This window comes from Solanum pennellii, chromosome 4 (genome assembly GCF_001406875.1).
Source record: "Solanum pennellii chromosome 4, SPENNV200".
NCBI lineage: Eukaryota > Viridiplantae > Streptophyta > Magnoliopsida > Solanales > Solanaceae > Solanum > Solanum pennellii.
In genome coordinates this window covers 8,909,320-8,934,812 of record NC_028640.1, presented here as the reverse complement: position 1 = coordinate 8,934,812, position 25,493 = coordinate 8,909,320, and the positions used below count along the sequence as shown (strand labels likewise).

General features: G+C 33.5%; 1 long non-coding RNA gene across 1 annotated transcript; it reads right to left on the bottom strand.

Moving 5' to 3' along the window:
* Positions 1–6,509: 6,509 nt before the first annotated feature.
* LOC114076978 lies at positions 6,510–14,031 on the bottom strand. Its single transcript, XR_003578064.1, has 2 exons — positions 13,927–14,031; positions 6,510–6,802 (listed from the first exon to the last, which is right to left on the bottom strand). It is a non-coding gene; the product is annotated as an uncharacterized LOC114076978 (long non-coding RNA).
* Between the last annotated feature and the right edge of the window lie 11,462 nt (positions 14,032–25,493).

Genomic DNA, 25,493 nt, shown 5'->3' with positions numbered 1-25,493 from the left:
TAGGATTAGTACACACTTGTACTAAGTATGTGTTTATGTAAGCACACACCATGGACATGCATGAGTAACAATAGCTCTTTCCTAGAAACATGATTATACAAGGTCAAGACAGCGGACTTGCCAAATTGTGATGAGGAAAGTGAGTGAACTTTCAAAATTTGGATTAGTAAAGTTATACCATGAGAGTAACATGCACCATCATACTTAACATTTTGCACATAGCACACAACAACGTACACATAACACATATCATAATTCATATAACACATAACGTTGTTCTTATCATTTATTCATATACCCATGAGACCTTGGAATCATGGACTTGACAGTAAGACTTCCCAAAAGGAAGGGCTCAACAATGGGACCTCAACTAGGGAGTCTTCATTAGGAAACACAAAGTCTGCTTCATTCATTCATACGTACTTCATTTCATTTCGTTCATAGGCTAGTGTGAACACAAGCTATACCCAGGATGTAGTTTAAGACTTACATCGAATTCGCTGTGCAATGACCAAGAATGAACTAATGTCATTTGTTGAGTCTAACTCACCTCTTTATCATACTTCCCTAATACCTTTGGTACCATTCATTTAATTATGTGTATCATTTGAGGATAGCCTCATTCATTCATTCATTGGGAACTTTAACTTTAACCGACATAGATCATGTGAGCATCATGAAATCCAGTTTCATGAAACCCCATAATGAAAAAAGGTTGAATCACCTGCCCAAGTGACCCAAAACATGATAGCGTACATGGTAATTGAACCCTGCCAGATCCCTATATTGGTAGTATAGGTTCAAAGACTAGGAGATATAGAACACCCATACTCCGCATGCCAGACAATCTCATCTCATGAGAGTTATGTGAACGTCCGCCCTTCCAGAAAGAAGGCATCACCGCTAATAGCTAGCCTATCGTTGCTCAGTATAAAGTTCCATTACATTCAACTCATACATCATGGAAGTTGGCTTCTAGTATGAGAACATCATATCTCACAAGATGATTTATCATCTCATCATTAGTATTAAGTGTGTTAATTTAATACTTTCATTAGAGTGTACATAGAGATTGGTCTCTTCATTAACTTTACACTCTCATAGGTGAGTACATTTTGGTAACATTTACTTAGTCTCATTTGAGAGTGCTCCCATATTTTACATTAGCCTCATATCATGTTGTGACTAGATTCATTAACATTAGCACATTTGTTTTTCATAATTACTCACCCCTTTTTACGTGAATGTTCAATTCATCATATGCCAATATACTTAACCATTTCTGTGTTTCAGACTCTTACGTAACCGTTGTAGGGTTTCATCATTTCATTACATGATATTCGTTTCATTATATGCCAATGCACTTTGCCATTTAGTGTGTTTTGTACTCTTACTTAACCCTTCTCGGCTTACATCATTTCTTTACATACATCTTAGGTTCACTTGTTAATTATTTTAAATGTATGTTAGACTTATGGATCTATACATACAATCCATTAGGCTTCATTTATAGTTTGTTTAAGTGATTCATATCTTCCTAAGATTATGTGGTACAAGACTTATTCATCCTATTTGTATGCCAAGATCTCAATTTCTATCTAAGTAGGAAACATTATTCTTGAACATTTATTTCACGTATGACTTATGTATCAATACAAAATTTGGGCAAGGGAACCCATTTTTTAAATCCCTTGAAAAACACATACATTTTTTTGTTCATTTTTGTTTGATAGATACGGCTTGGGGACCCAAGTTCGAGTCCCAATGCCTTCATTTTATTTTCCCCTTAATTTCTCTCTTCATTTTTCGCTTAATGGAACTAAGAGGATGTGGTATAGAACCCCACAACCTCATTTACTTTTTATTTTCATTGCCTTTAAATTTCTCTCCTTTGGCTGAGGGGTTGTGGGTTCAAACCCCTACAGTCCCTCTTTAATTTCTTTTATTTTTTCTCCTTAAATCAGCCTAGGAGGTCTTGGGTTCGATTCCCACACCTCATATCTCTTTTCTTTCATTTCCTTGGACTCTCCTTCATTGACTAGAGGTCGTGGGTTCGATCCCCACTCCTAACATTTCTTTTCTTTCATTTTTTTACTCTCCTTCATTGCCTAGTGGTCGTGGGTTCGATTCCCACGCCTCACATTTTATTTTATTTTCTTTTACTCTTCCTTAAATCTTATTGGGAGGTGGTGGGTTCAAATCCTAATCCTCTCATTTCTTATTTTTTTATTTTAAGTTACATTTTCCATCCAATACCATGGTTTTAATCTCCTTCACCACATTTCTTTTTACTTCTTTATTTTCATGGTTTTTAACATCGTGAGGTCACGCGTTCAATCCTCAATGACCTCACTTATTTTGATTCATTTTTTTCAACATTTTTGAACCCTCTTTGCAGACGCATACGTGCACAACATATTATCGTGATGTAGGTTCAGATTCTCAGTAGTCAGATCATGCATAGGTGGATTTCCGATCTCCAGTTCATCAGATTTAGTGGTGAGTCCTCATTCTTCGAGGACAATAGTCATGAGTTTCATTTCAGTCTTTAGTCATTTAGTTTCAGTATTTGCTAGATTTAGGTGGGGCTTGTCCCAGTATTTCAAGTTCAGTTTAGAGGCTTATTTCAGACATAGTCATTTTCAGCTTGGTGTTGAGTTACTAACTTCATTGTATTAAACTCATTTCATATTATGTCACATTTAGTATAGGGGTGTTCCTTATCTTTTTACTATAAATTATGATTTAGTTTCCGCAATAACTTATTATTTTTAGTATGTTCATGATCATGCCAACAGGGTTAGCGTCGGAGACTTGTGGTCCTAGGTTCCGTGTCCGCATCTCGGGGGTACCTTGGGGCGTGACAAAATGGGTAATAGAAGTGTTTGAAATCTATAATATCATTATAATTGTTGAGAGTTCTTTAGAAGTTTGTGTTAGGAGAACCTCTTTTTCTATTGGGTTTGGTAATATGTATTTCAATTCCCGGGCTAATCATGTAGCTTTGATTTCGTTATTTGTTAATGTATATATTTTTTTGATATTTTTTCTAAAAGAAATAATAATTACCCTAATAATTATCATATATGCATTTTAGTTTACATCATCTAAACTGAACATATGAATTTTCTTGATTGTAGTGAACTGGTCTTTGTTTTTTCAATTTCAAGAGTGTCATTACTACAAATTGCGACGAAGAGGGTCAAAAAGATTTTCAATAAAGAAGATCTTGCTGAATATTGGTGTTTTCAATGTAAAGATGAAGGATAGCTTATGATTTGTTAGTATGAGAAAGTCCTTTTGCTAAGAAGATCAATTTTATATTTCGTGTATTTGATGAAATAAACAAATAACATGGTTATCATAAATTTTTTTCTAAAATGAAATCCATGTATCTACTCTATTTCATCAATTGTAACAAAAGTAAAATTATTTTTTTAGAAAAGTAGCCCATAGTCAAAAATCATGAGCTCTTCTCCATATTTACATTCGAAGCACTAATCTTCTACAAGTTCTTCTTTGTTGAAAATCATATTGTCCCTCTTCGTGAAACTTTGCACTAGATGAGTATCTTGAAATTGAATTACTTGATACTCACATCATTATAATCAAGAAAATTCTCATGGTTAGTTAAGATGATCAAATATAAATTGTCGATATGAAAATTGTTGGTTTATTTTTTTCCATTTTAGAAAAACTAGTAGAAAAATATATTCATGATACAGAAAAGGAAAATCAAATCTTGATGATTAGCCCGAAGAATAAATACCTACTAACAAAGAATAATTGAAAGACATTTTTTTCTTAACACAAAATTCTAAAGAAATAGCAAGAATTATAACAACTATTTTCAAACACTTGTAACACCCATTGACCTTAAACATGAATTTCAATTTGATTAATCTAAATATGTCATACAGATCAAAAATAAAAAATAAATAAGCATCATTAGTCCAACCTAGATGGAAATCTCTACCTTCTATAATAAAGAGTTGAAAATTTTAGTTTAGTGATAACCTGAACCATAGAAGAGAGAATTGGTGGTAATTAAGAAAAGAGAGGATAAGGGGCCGGGTAATGAAAAAAGACAGGATTGTTGAGTGTTTGATAACAATTCATAAGTAATTGGTTGTTGTATCCAAGAAAAGATTCTTCCAATCCGAAAATTATAACTTTGTTCAGTTTGACTCCTCTATTAAAAAAAGCTTAATAGAAAAAAATTTCTATTTTCTTTACACTCAATACTCTCTTTTTACGTTACCCCCCATTCTTTTCCTTTTTTTTTCACTACACCCAATTCTTTTTCCTATGGTTGATGTTATTTCATGATAAAAAATATTCATTTTTCTATTGAAGAATGTAGGGATTTGCGTCTACGTTGGATAGTATTGCTGATATTTTTCTTGTTTTATTTTCTATGATATCTATCAGTTAATCCAAACGACATTCATAATTTTTCAGGTCAGTGGATGCTAGAAGTCATTGAAAATCTATAATTTCGTTATGATTGTTGGGAGTTCTTTAGAATTTTGCATTAAGAGAATCTATTTTTCTATTGTATCTTGTTAATATGTTTCAATCTATGATCTAATCATTTAACTTTGTTTTTCTTTGTTTGTTAATGTATATATTGTTATCCTATTTTTTTAACAGGAAAAAATTACACTAATAATTATCATATCGGCATTTTAATTTTGATCATCTGAATTGAACATAAGAATTTTTTCTTGATTATAGTGAACTCGCCTTTGGTAATTCAATTTAAAGAAACTCATTACTACAAATTGCGATGAAAAGAATCAAAAAGATTTTCAACAAAGAAAAACTTACTGTTGATTTGTGTTTTCAATGTAAAGATAGAGGAGATTTCATGATTTGTCACTATGAGTAAGTCCTTTTGCTATGAAAATCAATTTTATAGTTGGTATATTTGATGGAATAAACTAGTAACATAGTTATCATAAAAAATTTTCTAAAATGGAACCATGTTTCTAGTTTATTTCATTAATTATAACAAAAATAAAATTAGGTTTTTAGTAAAATGACTTTCCCATTGTCACAAATTATGAGCTCTCTTCTCCATCTTTACATTCAAAGCACTAATATTCTACAAGTTCTTTATTGTTGAAAATCTTACTGCCCCTCTCCGTTGTACTTTGTAGTAGATGAGTCTCTTGAAATTGAATTACTTAAGACTCAAATCACTATAATCAAGAAAATTATCATGGTTAGTTAAGATGATAAAAATAAAATGTAGATATGACAATTGTCGGTTTATATTTTTCTCTTTTAGAAAAGATAGTAGAAAAATATATTCATTATATAGACAAAGAAAATTAAAGCTTGATGATTAACCCAAAGAATAAAATACTCATTAAGAAAGCACAACAAAAAAATATAATTTCTTTACACAAAATTATGAAGAAATAGCAAGAATCATAACAAATTACAGATTTTTAAACAGTTCTAGCACCCATTGACTTAAAACGTGAATGTCATTTTGATTAATCGAAATATGTCATACATATTAAAATAAAAAAATCAACATCATTAGTCTAACCTAGACGGAAATCGCTACCTTGTATAATAGCAAGTTAATTCTTTTTTTACTGATAATATGAACCAAAGAAGAGAGATTTGATGGTAAAGAAGAAAAGAGAGAATTGGGGGCGTGCAATGAAAAAAGAGAGGATTGTTGAGTGTGTGTCAGCAATTCATAAGCGACTCATTGTTGTATCCAAGAAAAGATTCCTCCAATCCAAAAAGTATATTTTTGTACAATTGGACTCTTCTATTAAAAAAACTTAAAAGAAAAATCGTTCAATTTTCTTTACACTCAATTCTCTCTTATTTCTTTACCCCTAATTCTCTTCTCTTATTTTTTTCCATTACCCCTAATTCTCTTTTCTATGGTTGATGTTATTGCTAGAAAAAAATTCAGCTTTCTATTGAAGAATGTAGGGATTTACGTCTATGTTGGACTAGTAATGCTGATGTTTTTCTTATTTTATTTTTTAGATATATTTCGGTTGATCCAAAAGATATTCATAATTATATAGATCAATGGGTGGTAGAAGTGATTGAAATCTATAATTTGGTTATGATTGTTGGGAGTTGTCTAGAATTTTGTGTTAAGAAAACCTGCTTTTCTATTGTGTTTGTTTAATATGTATTTTAATCTATGGGCTATTCATCTAGCTTTGGATTTCTTTGTTTTTTAATCTATATATTTTTTCTGCTATTTTTTCTAAAAGGAAAAGGATTATACTAATAATTATCATATCTACATTTTAGTTTTGATTATCTGAACTGAACATATGAATTTTATTGATTATAGTGAACTGGTCTTTGGTAATTCAATTTCCAGAAAGTCATTACTACAAATTGCGACGAAGAGGGTCAAAAAGATTTTCAACAAAGAAGAGATTGATGAATATTGGTGTTTTCAATGTATAGATGAAGGAGAGCTCATGATTTGTGAATATGAGCAAGTCCTTTTGCTAAGAAAATCAATTTATATTTGTAATATTTTATAAAATAAACTAGTAACATCGTCGTCATAAAAAATTTTATAGAATAACAACCATGTTTCTAGTTAATTTCATCAATCATAACAAAAATAAAATAATTTTTTTAGCAAAAGGACTTGCCCATAGTCAAAAATCATGAGTTCTCCTCCATCTTGACATTCAAAGAACCAATCTTCTACAAGTTCTTCTTTGTTGAAAATATTATTGCCCCTCCTCGTTTCCCCTTGTAGTAGATGAGTCTCTTGAAATTGAATTACTTGAGACTGACATCACTATAATCAAGAAAATTCTCATGGTTAGTTAAGATGATCAAAAATAAAATTCCGATATGAAAATTGTTGATTTAATTGTTTCCCTTTTAGAAAAAATAGTAGAAGAATATATTCATAAAACAGACAATCAAAGCTTGATGATTATCCCAAACAATAAAATACCCATAAACAAAGCACAACACAAAAACATGTTTCCTTAAAAAAAATTGTGAAGAAATATCAACAACCATAGCAAATTATAGATTTTCAAACACTTCTAACACCCAGTGACCTCAAACATGATTGTTTTTTTGATTAATTGAAATATGTTATACAAACCAAACAAGAAAAAAAATTAGCATCATTAGTCTAACCTGGGCGAAAATCGCTACCTTCTATAATAAAAAGTTGAAATTTTTTGTTTAGTGATAACATGAACCATAAAAGATAGAATTGAGGGCTGGGTTATGAAAAAAGAGAGGATTTTTGAGCGTGTGTCAGCAATTCATAAGTAACTGATTGTTCTATACAAGAAAAGATTTTTCCAACCAAAAAGTATCACTTTATTCCGTTGCACTCATCTATTAAAAAATCCTTAATAAAAAAATCTTTCTATTTTATTTACACTCAACACTCTCTTTTTTCGTTACCCCCAATTCTCTTCTTTTTTTCATTACCTTCACTTCTCTTTTCTTATGGTTGATGTTATAGCTAGAAAAAAATGCAGTTTTCTATTGAAGAATGGAGTTATTTGCGTCTATGTTGGATAAGTAATACTAATGTTTTTCTTGTTTTATTTTTATGATATCTTTCAGTTGATCCAAATGACATTCATAAATTTTTAGGTCAATGGGTGTTAGAAGTGCTTGAAAATCTATAATTTTGTTATGATAATTGGGAGTTCTTTAGAATTTTGTGTTACAAGAACCTGTTTTTCTACTGTGTTTTGTTAATACGTATTTCGAGCTACGGGCTAACCATATAGCTTTGATTTTCTTTGTTTGTTAATGTACTTATTTTTTCTGCTATCATTCCTAATAAGAAAAAAAAATAACACTAATAATTATGATATCTTTATTTTAGTTTTGATCATCTAAACTGAACATTAATATTTTCTTGATTATAATTTTTCTGCTATCTTTTATAATAGGAAAAAAATAACACGAATAATTATGATATTTTTATTTTAGTTTTGATCATCATGCTTTGATTCTGTTTGTTTGTTAATGGAAATATTTTTCTGATATTTTTTCTATAAGAGAAAAACTTACATTAACAATTGTCATATATGTAATGTAGTTATAATCATCTTAACTAAACATGAGAAGTTTCTCGATCATACTGAAGTTGGTCATAGGTATTTCAACTTTAAGAAACTCATTTGCTACAAATTGCGACGAAGAGGAGCAAAAAGATTTTTAACAAAGAAAAACTTGCTGAAGATTTGTGCTTTGAATGACGAGATAGATAAGAGCTCATGATTTGTGAATATAAATATTATTTATGGTATAATTGATGAAATAAACTAGAAACATGGTCATAGATGCTCTCTAGGAAATGTAAGCCTACACCGTGAAACTCTACTTTAGACGCTCCAATGGCCGCCTCAGCCAGCAGCCAACCTCCCTCTGAGGTAGGTTGACTGGTAACTCCATCCGCACTAACATATGTGTAATCCCTAGGACTAAAAAAACCAACGTTAAGCCATTACAACTCAAACTTATAACATACATAGATAACCACAAGTCATTTAGGAATTATAATAAGTAAACCAGATGATCGTAAACGAAAATCTGGAATATGCAGTGATTTGAAAGTTTTCATATGGGTGGCCTTACATACAAGATCTCAAAAAAATTGATCCCAAAACAATGTGAACTAAAGGGAGAATGAAATATTAGGTTTCTTAGTAATAGACATGTTTTGATAAGGGAGACATTATTGGAGGATTATGTGCACCTATTATCTAACCCAACTTTTACGTCACATTGAATAACTGGTCTTCTCCAATGAGAACGCTGAAATGGGATCCAGTGTTCAATCCCGAGGAGGACACAACAACAACAATTTCATGGATATTTTTTCATCGCTTCTACCAAATCATTTTGGTGAAGAAGTAGAGTTTTCACTTGCACCAACAGTAGGAAAGCCACTATAGGTAGACTTGGCAACAAAGAATAAGACGAGGATAAGTTGTGCAAGAGTTAAGGTAGATGTAAATCTACTCAAAGAATTATGAAAACGGAATAAAACTTGAATGAAGAGAAAAAATGAGGAATAATGGAGAAATGTATCAAAATTAAGTACGATTATGTGCCAAAGTATTGTCAGAATGTATGATTCAGGGACAAAATGAGGAACAATTTTTTTTTGTGCATCCTGAATGTTATCCAAAAAAAAAAACAAGTTCAAAGGAAGCATAACGACAGAACAGAGAAGAATACTATTGCTAGGAGAACAACCGTGGAAGACATAACAAAAGTGGGAAACATGAATATTCCAATAGACAAGAAGGTTTTGTATAGAAAAGATACAAAAAATGGGGAGGAGACAAACCGAAATAGTAGGAGAAGGTCTGGAACAGGGTTGAAATAATTACTGAAAATAAATACAACATGTTGAAACAAGATAAACAAGAGAAAAGGAAGGAGGAGGAGAAAGGTGATTTGAATTTTGTAGACACTAATGTAGGCACTCCTGGTGTTAAAATGAGTGCTAACAAGGACAAGAGATCCATGTTTAAGGATGGCACAATGGATAATGAGCAGGTTGAAGGGTAAATTCATGCTGGAAAGAAAAAAAATAGCAAAACCAGGTGACATTGTGGACAGTTCTCAATGAAGGGAAAGGGGCGTAGATGTGACTTAAAAGGGTTATGATGAAGTTGTTTCAACAAAGTATAACAATGAGGAGAACAACTACGAAAAAGAAAAAGACTTTACTGATTATGAGATACGTGACGTGCTTGAACAAGATCTAAACTCGGAGAATGACAATCACAGGGACGAGGCAGAATCTGTAATAGGTCCAGACTTAATAGAGGACGATGATGATGTTTAGCAGAAAAAAAGGACCTTGAGGAGGATAAAGAGCTGGAATACAATATTCAACAAATTAGCAAGGCATACCAATTGGTTGAAAAATTGAGCAAGGGAAGGCAAAGTAAGAATTCCTTAACATGTCCAAAGAAGGAGCAGCAGGGAGAGGGCGTCTAATAGTGATCAATAGTTGAAAAAACTACTATTCTAGAAAATTAGGTCGGTTAATATTCAAAAATAATTTGAGAAATTAATGGACCTAAACAAAAGACACAGATATTCATTCATATCTATAATGGAACAATTTCAAAATCTATTTGATTTGGAAAATTACAAAAGGAAATTAGGCTTTGAGAATGCGGGGGCGAACAGATCTGCCTATGGAATTGTTTTTCAACAAATTGCCACCATAGAAGATGTGATAAAGGTCAAGGAAATACAATTGAAAATACAACGACATGCCAGCAACAAGGCAGAATTGACCAAAGTAGAAGCAGAATTGAAGAAATATTTGCAAGTTGAAGATGATTTTTGTAGTCTAAAGGCTAGGATTAAATGGTTTTAATGTGGGGATAGAATTATGATATTTTTCCATTTGTATGTTAAAGGGAAATGGAAGAAGTTGCATATTGGTCAAATATTGAGTGACCAAGAAATTACGTTGCAGACAAATGAACCGATTGATCAAGTGCTTGTCGGATTTTATGGAGTGCAATTTCATGCAGAAATGTTGGAAACGGACTATGTCTAGATTGACCAGATTCGAAAGAGTATATCAGATGATGAAAATGAGGCAATGAGTAGGCTTTTAGATCAGGATGAAGTGAATAAATTGGTCTTTGCATTGAATGGGAGCATTGCATGTGGGCCGGATGGATTTACAGGGCATTTCTTTAAATGTTGTTGGAGATCATAGGGGATGATGTTACTAAATTAGTAAGAGCTTTTTTTCTATGGGAAGGAGATGTCAAAATTTGTTACTCATATCAACTTAGTATTTCTACCCAAGAAACAATCAGTACGAAGTTTCTCAGATCTAAGACGAATAAGTCTAAGTAATTTTCTGAATAAGATCATTTCACGAGTGTTTCATGAAAAAATTCTATTGGTCTTACCCAAGATAATTTCTCCAACCCTGTTAGGTTTTGTGAACTGAAGAAGTATCACTGAGTATGTATTGTTAGGCACAAGAAATTATTAGATATATCGATATGAGGAGGAAAATCTTAACGTGGATGTGAAACTGGATATGACCAATGCATATGACAGAGTTTAGCAGATATTCTCAACCAAAGTGATGAGAAGATTGTGTTTCTCTGGAATGATTATTGATATAATATGGAGGATTATGTCCAAAAACTGGTATTTAGTTCTGATTAATGGTAGGGAAGATGGTTTTTTCAGATCTTCGAGAGGATTGAGGCAGCGAGATCCTCTATCCCCTACTATTTTAATTATTGCAGCAGAGGTCCTAAAAGCAGCTTACATAGGGATGCATATTTTAAGGGATATAATTTGCCGCAGTGGAGTCCTGAGATTAATCATTTATCCTAGTAGGTGATACAATCTTTTTTCCCTTTAGGAAAGAAGTTTAGCGATCAAAATAATGCAGGTGCTAAAAGAGTATTCAAGTACTTCTGGTCAAATGATTAATAAATATAAGAGTTGCTTTTATATTCATGAGAAAACACCTCTTATTGTGGAAATTAGAATGAGGAAGTTAGATGGGATAAGACAAAGAACTTTTCCTTTTCTGTATTTGGGATATCTAATATTTTATGGGAGGAGCATATTTTCGTATTTTGAAGACTTAATTAGGAAAGTTGCTATAATAACCTTCTCATGGCATACTAAATGTCTATCAGTTGGAGGTAAGCATGTTCTTTTAAATGATGTTCTTCAATCTATGCCTGATTACATTTTATCAACTATGAATCCAACAAAGATAAGTCATGGACCAAAATCATCAAATTTTTACTAAATTCATTTGGGAAATGTGTGGGGAGTTAAAGGTAAACACTTGGTGCCATGGGGGGATATGTTTCTTCAAAAAGAGGAAGGTGGAATTGGATATATGTATATTGAAGATATAAATAAAGCCTTCTTTTCTTAGCTATGGTGGAACTCTAGAGTATCCATAAACTCTTTATGGGCTGAATACATATGGAATATGTACTGCAAAAAAAATGCATATGTTAATTGTAAACAGTTTAGGAGCCTCATAGGTTTGGAAGAAGATGATTAATATCAGAGTTGAGGTAGAACATGATATATAGTGGCAAATTGGGACAGGAAAATCTAGTTTTTGATTTGATAATTTGAATAGGCAAGGATCATTATACTTTACTAAAGGAGAGTTGGCACAAGATGAGGAATTGGAGGTAAATTATTTTATCATAAATTATGAGTTGAATGAAGAAAAGCTAAAATAAGTGACTTCGGAGGAAATGGTACAACATACAACAACGAAAATCAGGCTCATTCTCAAGGAAGTCAGCATTGACAAAGCATGGTGGATGCATAGCATTAAAGGCGATTTCACTGTCAAATCAACCTATAAAGACATGAAAAGAAAATTGCCAGTGAATGAATGGAGCAATTATATAGGGGTAAGGGGTTTGCCACTCAAGATTGGTTTTTTTCTTATGGAGGGTTTGGAAGGGGAGAATAGTCACATATGATAATTTAAAGAAGTTGAGGATACATGCTGTCTCAAAATGTTACTGTTGTGAGGAGGGTCACTTGGATACATATATTACCTTTTACTAACAACTCCCATAGAACAAAATCTATGGAAGCATTTTTCTTCTTGTGTAGGTCTCAGCGTAACTGGAAATCTAAAACAAATAATTTATAGATAGTGGGAGCACAAGATGTCACATAAATAAGATCAGATACTAAAGACAGTCCCTGCAATCATAATATAGGAATTATGGAAGAGAATAAATGCTATAAAACATGGGAAGGTGATAACGTATAGGTCTATGTATTATCAGTGTCAATTGGCAATACATCAATCAATATGGATCACATTCCATGGATCAAAAGTATGTCAAAACATTGGTCAGAAATGGTGGATACACTTCAGAGATATCCGTCCAACATACATGACCTACTAGTGAGGTGGAAAATGCAAATACAGGGTTGGTTTACTTGCAACACGGATGGAGCTAGTAATGTAAACACGGTCAAAATGCTTATGATTTTTGTATACGAAATAAAGGAGGAGTTCTCATATATGCAGAGCCACAGAGCATAGGGGAGGAAACCAACATACATGGAGGCAGAGGTTAGAGCCGTGTGGGATGCTTTTAAGTATTGTATAAGTCATAAGATGAATACTATTCATGTGAATACATATTAATTGATTTTAAAGGACATAATTGTGATGAATTGGAAAATACCATGGGAGTTTGCTATACAAAGGGAAGAAATACATGAAATGGTCGCTCAAATCATTATAGTGTGCAACATATTTTCATAGAGACAAATTGGCAAGAAGACTTTGTAGCAAATACAACAATTGACAAAGAAATAAAACATGTATTCTTAAGCTTTAATCAATTACCAAAGCTTGGAAGAAAGATTCTTAATATGGGCAAGCAATAAATCCTTCAGTTGGTATAAAATCAAGAAGAATAAAAATAGACAACAATGGGTAGCATTCTTAGTTACAATGACGACACAGCTATATTAACAAGTTATATTATGTAATTAACTGGAGCAGAAGTGTTGTGAAAGAACTACTCCTAGGAATAAGATATGTCAGCAAGCAAAATGGGATACCGAGACGAGTAAAACTTAGAGTAAAGGGACCAAATCTTATAATTTTTGAAGCACTCAGCAAAGAATCTGATGGATGAAATGTCCTTTTCTCGTATTCGGCTTCATTTACAGCAAGAATCATAGATAAATGAGAAGAATAGAAAAGAGAAAGCAAGTGAGAAGGGTAAATCACATATACAAATTTTAAAAGCTAAAAAGTAAGGCCACTAATAACTATCAATTTCGAAAAGATTTCCAAATTCCAACCGAAAAGTACGCCTATAACAGTCATAATCAGCTGGCAGGAGAGGAAACACAATTCAAAAAAGAGGGCGGACAAACCTTTGAAAACTTATGAGAATAGCAGGTCACAAATGCTTGATGAAGAATGTTTATTCCATGAAGAAGTACATTTTAATGCCTACAAGGAGGCGGAATGAGCAAGGGAGAAGTGAAAAAGGAAGTTGAAAGAGCATTTGTGGAAACCCTGCAAAAGGGGACTTTTATTAAAAATGTGTGGTCTGGTCACTTTAGGGTCGACAAGAACCCATTTTTTTTAGGTAAATATTGTCCCTTTTGGGTTGTTCAATAAAGGGACCTTGAGTCCAAATTTAGCTTAAGAAAAACTAGAAACATGTTCATCGTTTGGAAATATTTTTATGATGAAAATTTTTGTAGTTTATTTCATCAAATATAACAAAATAAAATTGATTATGTTAGTAAAAAGACTTGCCCATAATCATCATGTGTTCTCCACCATATTTATGTTCAAAGCATCAATCTTATGCAAGTTATTTTTTGTTCAAAATCTTGTTGTCCCTCCTCATCGCAATCTGTAGCACATGAGTCTCTTGAAACCTGTAACACCCCCTATCCATAAAAGATCAAAAATCTGTTTTTCAGAAATCTACAAATTCATTGGATGGTCACTATTGACGGACCGTAGTCTGATCTACGACCCATATTGTGCATCCCTCATTTGCAATTGAAGCTCTCCCAAAACTTAGCATAGAAAAATTGACTAAGTGTCGATCCACGGACAGACCTACAGTCTGTAAGTCAAACTACGGTCTATGGTCTGTGTCCGTGAATTGAGACTCAAGTTACCCAGCGTCTAACATGAACTATGGATGACCAGCATGGACCGTTGTTTGATCTACAATCTGTAGGTATGACCATAAGTGACGTTTATCCGTTAATTAAGGGGAATTGCTAATAGGGTCAACTTCAAATTGTTATAACCTTTCGCACAAAAAAAATTAGGTTTCCTATAACATATTATATGATAGATAATTGAATTATCTTTAATATCCATCGAGTTTGCTAAACTTCAATCTTAGAGTAAAACGTTATGCCCAGTTTAGTGAAGTCTTGTCAAGCAGAGCCAAAAGAAGGACAGTTGATTGAACGACGGCCCGTCAGACCTCGTCGTCTATTAGTCTGACAGCAATTAGTTCACAGATCTCCAATGTCTTTTTCTAGTTTGTTTAACCCGTAAGATATGTCGTTAAATCCCTAAATCATCAAATTTTAGTCAGTTTCAGTTTAGAAACATAACTAAAATTTATCTTAATCAAATAATTAATGAAAACATAGAAAATTAGAAGCAAGAAAGAGAAAAAAGGTCATGAACCTGAGTTCAAGAACACAACAAGGTTTCATCAATTTAAGCCCCAAAATCTAAAGATTTCTCCAAGGATTTCATTAACAGATATGTGAGATTTCACTAGTGGGTTCCTATCACCCATTGGGTCCTTAGTTTTCAATCAAATTCTTGATTCCATTATCATAATTAGACATAGGTTTCTAGAACTTCAACAAATTATGATGATTTAGTTTGTTATCTGTTCCAAGTCAGATTACCATATTATTATACAGATTATTGCATGAATTTCAGAACGCTAGCTTTGTATTTCTTTAGTTCTTGAATTACACAGGCTAGGTCAGATATTTCAGTTACTTTAGATATACATGTCTCATTTATTACTGCATCATTATCAGATTAATTGTTGCATTCTCAATTTCCATGTTAAGTTTTAAGTTATCCAGTATTTACAAAAATTCAGTCATAATTTGTTAATCACTTAATTCACTGGGTCTAGCATAATCACTAGTTGGATTAGCGTTCAACGTACCAAATTGTCCTAAAACTACTAGCTAAATAGGTTGTAAGTCCCCTTTGAGGGCATCAATTTAGTGATTACGTCAGCATTCCTTTTTTCCTCTGGTAGGGTATATTGGATCCTCCCGATGGGGCGTATACATTGGACTCCACATTTAGATCATGTGGTTTTACTATCAGTTATTAGTAGCTATCATGGTTAAGTAGGACTCTATTGCAGTCACCATATTGACAGTTCAGTTAGTTTCAGTCTCAGCATGTTATAAATTTGGTCATTGAATCTAGTTAGCTCAGAATTTAGTATATGATGTTTAGAATATTATCTTTCATTTTATGCTTGTTAAGTTATGTATTATTTCAGCTTTACTCTATCCTACATGCACATTACTTTTTAAGTACTGTCGCATATGTGAGCTACATCTTCTCATGATGTAGGTTCAGGTTCTCAGCATCCAGATAAGACATAGGTCCAGCAGAGCTTAAGTAATTGAGAGATCAGTTGAAAGACATTTTAGACAAGGGCTTCATCAGACCTAGTGTTTCGTCATGGGGTTGACCAGTATTGTTCGTAAAGAAGAAAGATGGTTCTCTTAGAATGTGCATTGATATATCAGACATTAATAACTTCTTTGGATTAAACTCATCAGTTTTCATATATCCCTGTTTTAGCATATAGGAATTCCCCATATTTTCATTTTAAAATATGATTTAGCTTCCGCTTTCAGTTTATTATATTTAGTATGCTCATGATCATGCAAGCAGGGTTAGCTTGCGATCACTTGTTTTCCTAGGTTTCGTGTCCACGTCTCGTGGCGTGAAAAAATCAAAATACTAGAGACCTACTTCCCTATAATCAAGAAATATCTCATGTTTAGTTTAGATGATAAAAACTAAAATGAGGATATGACAATTGTTAGTGTAATTTTTTCCTTTGTAGAAAAAAATAGAAGAAAAATATAGACATTAACAAATAAACAAAATCACAACTTGATGATCATCCCGGAGAATGCAATACACATTAACAAAACACAACAAAAAAATAGGTTCTCTTAATACAAAATTTTTAAGAAATACGCAGAATCATAACAAAGTTATAGATTTTCACACTTCTAGCAATGACATGAAAATAGGAATGTCATTTTGATCAATCCAAAGATTTAATTAAAATCAAAAAGACAAAAAAACCTCCACCATTACTGGTCCAACATAGATGGAAATCTGTACCTTATTGATAAAAATAAAAAAAAATTGTTCACTGATAACATCAACCATAGAAGAAAAATTGGAGGTAATGAAAAAAATGAGTTGGGGGTAAAGAAAACATAGATGATTGAGGGTAACGAAAACAAAAAGATTTTTCTAAGAAGGTTTCTTTTAATCAAAGAGTCTAATTTAACAAAATTATACTTCTTGGATTGGAGGAATTTTCTCTTGGATACAATAATCAATTACTTATGAATTGATGACATGTACTCTACAAATAGACAGAAGAATGAAATATTTGTCAATTTGGAACTACGACGATCAAATTAATGTATAGTAGTAATTACTTAAAAAGTGTTTTACTTCAAAGAAAAGTATACTTCTTGGAGTGGAACAACCTATTACTTATGAATTGTTGAAACGTAGTCATCAACTATATAGAAGAACGAAGCACTTGTCCGCTTGGAACTATGAAGGTCAAAACAATGTCGAGTAGGAATTGCTTAAGAAAAATTATACTTCAAGAAAGTTATCATACGTGGATTGGAGTAATCACTCTTGTACAACAACACTCAATTTCTTATGAATTGCTGACACACAATGACCTATAAACAAGTAGACAAATATATCACCTCAGAAATCTTGAAACTTGGAATGGAAAAAGAGTAAAGGCTTTAGTTTAGTACAAGTGCATGCGTACAAAAGGCTGTAAAGTTCGTAGAGAATGTCACTAGTCGTACAACCAATAGTGGTGAAATTTAAACTTGAAGTTTTTGTTACGAAGGGTTTCACAGGCCGCTTAGAGTTGCACGAGTCATGGACCAGGTCATGAAACTTTTGCACGGTCCATGAAGTTGTCTGCTAGACCCCTAATCTAAGTCACTCTATTAAATGGCAGCATGGACAAGGTATTAAGCATGTTAACCTTGTCACTTGCATATGCAAAGGAAAGAAACATGCAAGGGTAAGTTGGTGACTGACTGTTGACAAAGCTAAGGTGTGCACAATGGCACAATGGTCTGATTGCGAAAAAACAATTGAGGACCAAAGACTTGAAGGCAAGGCAGCTTGGTGAGGACTTTATCAGACGAAATCTTACCAAGGTTATGTGGGCATAGCATTGATATTCAAATAAAGAACAAGGGCAACGGCCAACAAGGCTAATACAACAATGAAAGGACATTGATGCCAACGTGAGATGAAGCAATGACAGAGATTTATGATAGTTGCGTGACAACATTAAGTGGCAGAAATGCACGGCTGAAAAGTCTAAGTATGCTAGTGTTAAATATGGGAGAAGCTTGTCCAAAAGGCAAGCAAAGTCAAAGATGACAAGTGGTTACAAAATACATGCCAAGCACATGACAGGCGGTTACAAAAAGTCCAGCATTATCTCATTTCGTGTGGAACTTATTTTTGGTGCCTCTTTTAAATTATTTTTAATATGTGCGGTGTCAACTACATAGGATAAGATCATGCTAAAGCCAACAAGTATTTTATTCTTATTACCCCACTTGTTGGTAGTTGGGTGCACATAGTTTTATAAATGTGCAGGTTGCCTTATGGTGTAATTCGGGTTTGATTGTTCTAAGAATTAGAGAATAATAATTAGAGTGTCAAATCTAAGTTAAGTTCTAGGGTGATCTTTTAGTGCTAAGGTTTGTACGATTTGGGAGTGTTCTTGTATTCACTTTATTAAAACAAGTTGGAAATTATGTTTTCTATTAAGTTTGTTGTCTTTGTCTCATTTTATATTTTATTGGATCAATCATATCTTTGTCTACTGTTTTATGTTGATTAAAATGTCCATGATTTAGTGTCAAAAAAGTTGTTGCCTTTTTTTTGAGTTAACACCAAAACAATCCTAAATTTGGCTAAGTGCTGGAAGGCTGAAATTGACAAGGTTGTTGGCTGCCAAAGTGGGTTAAATTGGTGAACTCTTTATGTTATTAGATCAGCCCCCTTACAATTTCTGTGAACGGGACTTCTTCAGTTTTATGTTTTGGGTCAACTTCAAACAATCCTGTATCACATCACATAATGATGTAGGTAGTATGTTGCCTATCAAATATAAAGTCTTTGACTCATCTTTCCAACGCTACAAAGTTTGCATCATTTTGAATTTGGAGTAAAAAGTTATGTCTGTTTTAGTGAAGTCATGTCAAGTAGCTGAAATTTTACTGGCTATAAATCCCATGAATTGTTTCACGGACCATGAAGCCTTAGATGGTCCGTGAAGTTTTTCATAGACCAAAACTTACACTTCACCACGAAATTTTGGGGGAACTTATCATAGGTTGAGGGGTGTCGAGGGATATTTCACCTGGTATAGTTATGTAACAACCCTAAAAATGGATATGCTAAGTAATGCTTAATGTGTCTAGAATGCCAACGATTAGACCGGGTTCACACATATTGATTCACATATATACTGACCTCTAAACGCTTGCTACATCCAAGAGAACTAACTTGGGGGGTTATTTGAGATAGGAAAGGTTGGGTCCAACCATGTATGGCTCTCGAATACGAAGATTTACTTAAATGAGTCTTTACCGGACTTAAAAAGGGGAAAATATAGGTTTAGAGGGTCTAGGGGTAAATGGTCTTTTTTTAGGCTAAGGGTAGTATCATAATTATCCTAAATATATAATTAATTATTTAATTAATAAGGTGGAAGGGTATTTTGGGGAGAGAGGTCCAAAGTTGAGCTTTTGAAGTGATGTCTTGCTCCACCTTGGTTCTAACCTAGGTGGAAGCAATGAATTATATTGTTTTTAATTTAAGTTTGTAAATTGATGTAATTAATTTATACTTATTATTTATTAGCTGATTTAAAATAAAATTAAATCATATTTTTAATAATTAAATAAAAACCTTATTTCTAAATCCTAAACTAGACTCCTAATCCTAAGAAATCTCTTTTCTCCCACGCTCATCACTCTCTCTCTCTCACGTCTCTATCACTATCACTCACGATTCTATCTGCCAAATAACTTTTAAAAAACAGTAGGTAAACCAAAGTTCTTCACACTTGAAGAACTCACAACAAAAATATTAGAAAACAAACGAAATCAATCACGTAGGCAAAGAGAAGTTTGTCCGTCGAGTCGGTGTTGACTTTAAGGGGATTTGGACGTGATTTGTGGAGAAGATTTTGGGAAGCAAGTCGAGGATTGAACGTCATAAAAGGTATGGGTTTTCTTACTCTTGGTCCCTTTCCCAAGAGACCCTTAAGTCTTAGATTAATCTACTCGAAAACTAGGGTTATTCCCATTCTTGTCCAAATCCTTGTCCCTAGAATCCCTTTGATCTCAATGTGAAATAGGTTAGAGATCATGTTGTTGGTATGTTTGCTGGTAGTTTAAGTATGAAGTTTGATTTTCGTGATAATGTGTTCTTGATTATGTGTTTGGAATTGTAAGCATGTTATGTTATGTAGATCTAAAGTATGTGAAAAATGATATGTTTTTACAGTTGAATTTTACGTGCGAATGTTTGTGAAAATCATGAGGTGTAAAAGTGGTGTACTGTTTCTGGATGAAATGGTAATTCTTGGAAGAATATAATAATAAAAATATTAAACTTAAAGATGCACAAAATGATACACGAAATGCCTTAAGAATTAACGTATGAACGATGATAAAAAGAAGCTAAAAATAGTGAACAAATTTCCAGCATTTTGTAGGTTGGGTTTGTCCAAACAAAATGGTACAAAATTCAATGAAAAATTAATGTAAAATAAATAATATCACTAAATATTGAATCCAAACATCTTTACATGAAAGCTATAAAAAAAATCAACAAAAGATTAAGACAAAAAATGATTGGAAGAGACTACAATTTCCAGCCAGCAAACTTTTAAAAAAATGAGCTTGGTTTATTTTTTTTTAAATGTGAGGTCATTGAGGATTTAACCCATGACATCACAACCTCTTGAATGGATGAGAGAGTTAGGAAAAAAATAAAGACGAAAATAAATGTGGAGAGTGAGGATTGAACCCACAACCTCTTGGATAGGTGAGAAAGTTAAGAGATAAATTAAAAGAAATATAATGAGATTGTGGGGTATTGAACACACAACCTCATTGAATTAAATGAAAAAGGAGAGGAGAAAAAGAGAGGAAATATTTTGGGGTTGATGGGGATCGAACTAGGGTCCTCCAAATCTGAACAATATGATTATCAAGTTTAAAATAAGATTAAGTGTTGTCCAAGGAATTCGAAATTGGGTTCCTGTCCCTACAGACACATAAGTCATACGTAAGTATTTAATGAATGCTTCCTCTAAAGATCAAAATAAATATCTTGGCATATCTAGAAGATGCATAAGTCTTGTACCACATAATGTTATAAATATGAATAACTTAGACAAAGTATGAATGAAGCCCCATTGCATGTATGTATAGACTCATGATTCTAGCATACGTTTAAAAGTAAGTGAACCTAAGATGTATGTGATGAAATGATGTAACCCTAAAAGGGTTAAGTAAGAGTGTGAAACACACTAAATGGCCAAGGAAATTCGCGTATATGATGAAATAAACAATAAAATGATGAAATGAACAATGAAATGATGAAATGAACAATGAAATGATGAATGTCTTAAACTACATCCTAGGTATAACTGGTGTTTACAGTGGACCATGGATGAAATGAAATGGAGTACGTATAAATGAACGAAGCAAACTTTGTGTTTACTAAATCACACTCCCTAGTTGAGGTCCCATATGTTGAGCCCTCATTTCTGGAAAGTCTTAATGTTAAGTCCATGATTCCAAGGTCTCATGGCATATGAATGAATAATATGAAAGATATTATGTTCTATATGCAATATGATATGTTTTGTTTGCAAAATGATAAGTTTGATGTTGCATGTTACATCATGGCATGAATTTCCAAATCCAAATTTGGCAGGTCCATTGATTTTCCTAATCAAAATTTGGCACGTCCACTGACTTGACTTTCCATAAATCATGTTGTTAGAAAAGAGCTATTCTTTCTCATGCATGTCCTTGGTGTGTGCTTGCATATACCCATAGTTAGTACAAGTGTGTACTACTGCCATACAGCTCTACTTTCTTAGGTGCAGGCACAGGTGGACGCTAGAGCTGACAGTTTGATGTTGCAACAATCCGTACGTGGAGCTTTCATCCAGACTTGGTAGGACCTCATGCCTTCGAGGATGTCTACCGTTATTATTTAGCTTAGATGTAGGCTTTAGCTAGTGGAGCATGTTCAACTAGTGTTTCTTTCCACTTTCATTTCATACTTTGTATTGGTGCTATTTTGGAAAAAATACGTTTAAGTTTATTATGAACTGTTTCATTCATTTGATCATCACTATATTAGATGGTTTATTTTGAACGCCTATGATGTTTAGTTAAAAATGTCTAGCATGAAGTAAGAAGACTAAAAGTTCAAATTTTCTGCTAAAATTAACCTAGATAAAGTAAGAATGGCGTATGTAGGCTTGTCTGCGACCTATGAGAGGTAAACCATGCCAGTCTCGTCTGGGGTCTAGATTCCAGTCGTGACAAATTTGGTATCAGCGCACTAGGTTAAATTTTGAGGATAATAAGTTCACATCAACCACATTGAGTAGTTTATAACTCATGGTAGTTAAATTCACCACTATCCTGTATTAGAGACTCCATGAGGCGTAGGAAAATTTCCCTTCTTCTAATATTATTGTGCCTTCTCTAATTTTGGATTTCTTGGTGTTTAGAGCGTCACTAACATAAACTCTTGATGTTTCCAAAAGATGAATACAATGAGAAAAGAAGGTGGAGATATTGAAGAAAAAGCAGCAGGAGTAATTTAGGTTCCTTCCCAGCTTCTAGCTGTTGGAATAAAGATTCATGTTAACCTAGTTGGGTTGACAGATGGAGAACTAAGGACAACTTTGGTACAGATGGCCCATGCTAGAACTTTACAAGCTCAGGTTATTGGGTTTGATTGATGTGGAGAAGTCTGAGTTGACATCCTATCAGCTAAAGGATGTAGCTCAATTCTGGTATAAGGTGTGGCAAGATAGCAAAGCCTTAGGAGGGGGTCCTATTATTTGGGATCTTTTCAAGATGGATTTTCATGGGCGGTTCTTTCCAAGATAAATGAAGGACGTTAGGGTTAAGGAATTCATCAACCTTAAGCAGGCCTCGATGTCAGTCACAGATTACTCCTTGAGGTTCGTAAGACTTTAAAGCCCATGAGAGGCCACCTTGTAGGAAGTTAGGTGTCATGACCACAATCTAGACGCCAGTCGAGACCGGCATCGTTAACCTCTCAGAGGTTGCAGACAAGCCTACATGCGTTATTCATACCTCACCTAGATTAATTTTACTGGAAAATTTTAAACTTTTTGATCTATAACATACTTGCTAAATATTCTTAACATTTCATAATCGTTCATGATCAACGATGTAACATTAAAGAGATAAGCAACTGAAAGAAATAGTTCATTAAGTATTAATTGTATAATGGCCAAAATGGCACCAATACAAAGTCTAAAACTAAATAGGAAAGAAACGCTAGTGGAACATGCTCCGCTAGCTCAACTCTAAAACTATGCTACAATGTAAAACAGTAGCATCCTCGAAGGCATGAGGACCAACCAAACTCCGGATGAATGCTGACGCTTTGATAGGTGCAACAATGAACATGTAGCTCTATCTCCCACCTGTGCCTGCACCTAAAATAGTATAGATGTATGGGGTTAGTACACACTTGTACTAAGTATGGGTATATGTAAGCACACACCAAGTACAAGCATGAGAAAGAACATTTCTTTCCTAACGACATGATTTTTTTTGAAGTCAAGTCAGTAGACTTGACAAATTGAGATTAGGAAACTTAGTGAACTTTCAAAATTAAGTTAGGAAGGTCATTCCATGAGAGTAACATGCATCATTATAAATATGGTATTTCACATCACACATAACATCTTCATATAGCACATATCATAACACATAACATATGACACATAACTTCTTTCATATCATTCATTTATATTCCATGAGACCATGGAATCATGGACTTGACATTAAGACTTACCAAAATGAGGGCTCAACACATGGGACCTTAACTAGGGAGTCCTTATTCGCAAACATAGAGTCTGCTTCATTCATTCATACATATTTCATTTCATTTCATTAATAGGCCAGTGTGAACACCAGCTTTACCAAGATTGTATTTTAAGACTTTCATCGGGTTTTTTGTTCAATGATTAGGAATAACCTAATATTGTTTCATGAGTCTAGCTCACCCCTCGATTATAATATCCTAACACCTTGGGTATCATGAATTTCTTTATATGCTTCATTTGATGGTGGCCTCATTCATTCATTGGGAATTTTAACTTACACCGACATAGATCATGTGAGCATCACGAAATCCAGTGTCTCCCCCACACTAAAAAGAGGTGGAATCACCGGCCAAAGTGACTCAATAACATGCTAGCGTATATGGGAATTTAACCCCGCCAGATCCCTATTTTGGCAGCATAGGTTCGAAGACTAGGAGATGTATGGAGACCCATACCAGGAAAGATGGACAGTCTCATCTTATGAGAGTTACGTGAAGCTTCGCCCTTCCTGAAAGAAGGCATCACCGCTCATAGCTAGACTATCGGTGCTGAGTATAAAGTTCTATTACGTTCAAACTCATACCTCACAGAAGCTACCTTGTAGTATGAGGACATGATATCTCATTAGATGATTTCTCATCTCATCATTAGCATAAAGTGTGTTAAACTCAATAGTTTCATTAGAGTGTTCATAGCAACTGGTATCTTCACAATCTTACACTCTCATTGGTGAGTACGTATTGGTAACATTTACGTAGGATCATTTAGGATTGCTCTCATCATATACATTAGCCTCATATTATGTTGTCACCACATTCTTTATTATTAGCACCTTTGCTTGTCATAGTTACTTACCTCTTATTATGTGAATGTTCATTTCTTCATTTTATAGTTTATCTCATCATATTCTAATGCACTTGGCCATTTAGTGTATCTTACATTTATAATTAACCCTCATTGGGTTCATTATTTCATTGTACATCTTAGGTTCACTTACTTTTGAACGTATGTTAGACTTATGTCTCTATACATACAAGCCATGGGGCTTCATTCATAGTTCTCTAAGTGATTCTTACTTTCCTAAGATTATGTAGTACAAGACTTATGTATCTTGTATAGATGCCAAGATCTTGATTTTCTATCTAAGTAGATGGCATTAATCTTTGATATTTTACTCACGTATGACTTTTGCATCAATACGGAAGTTTGGGCAAGGGAACCCAAATCTTGAATCACTTGGATATCATTCACATAAGAACTCTAAATTAAATATAAACATTTACATGGAAGTATCAATTTTCTATTTTAATTTTACTCGTAGTTAATCGAAGGGTTGGGGGTTCGTACCCCCACAAACCCTTTTAATTATTAATAGACTCTTATTTACCATTCTTGCCTAAATCAAGAGGTTGTGGGTTCAAAACCCCACAGCCTCTTTGATTTTTCCTTTAATTTTCGCTGGGATAAGGAGGTTGTGGGTTCGAACCCCCACAGCCCCCTTAT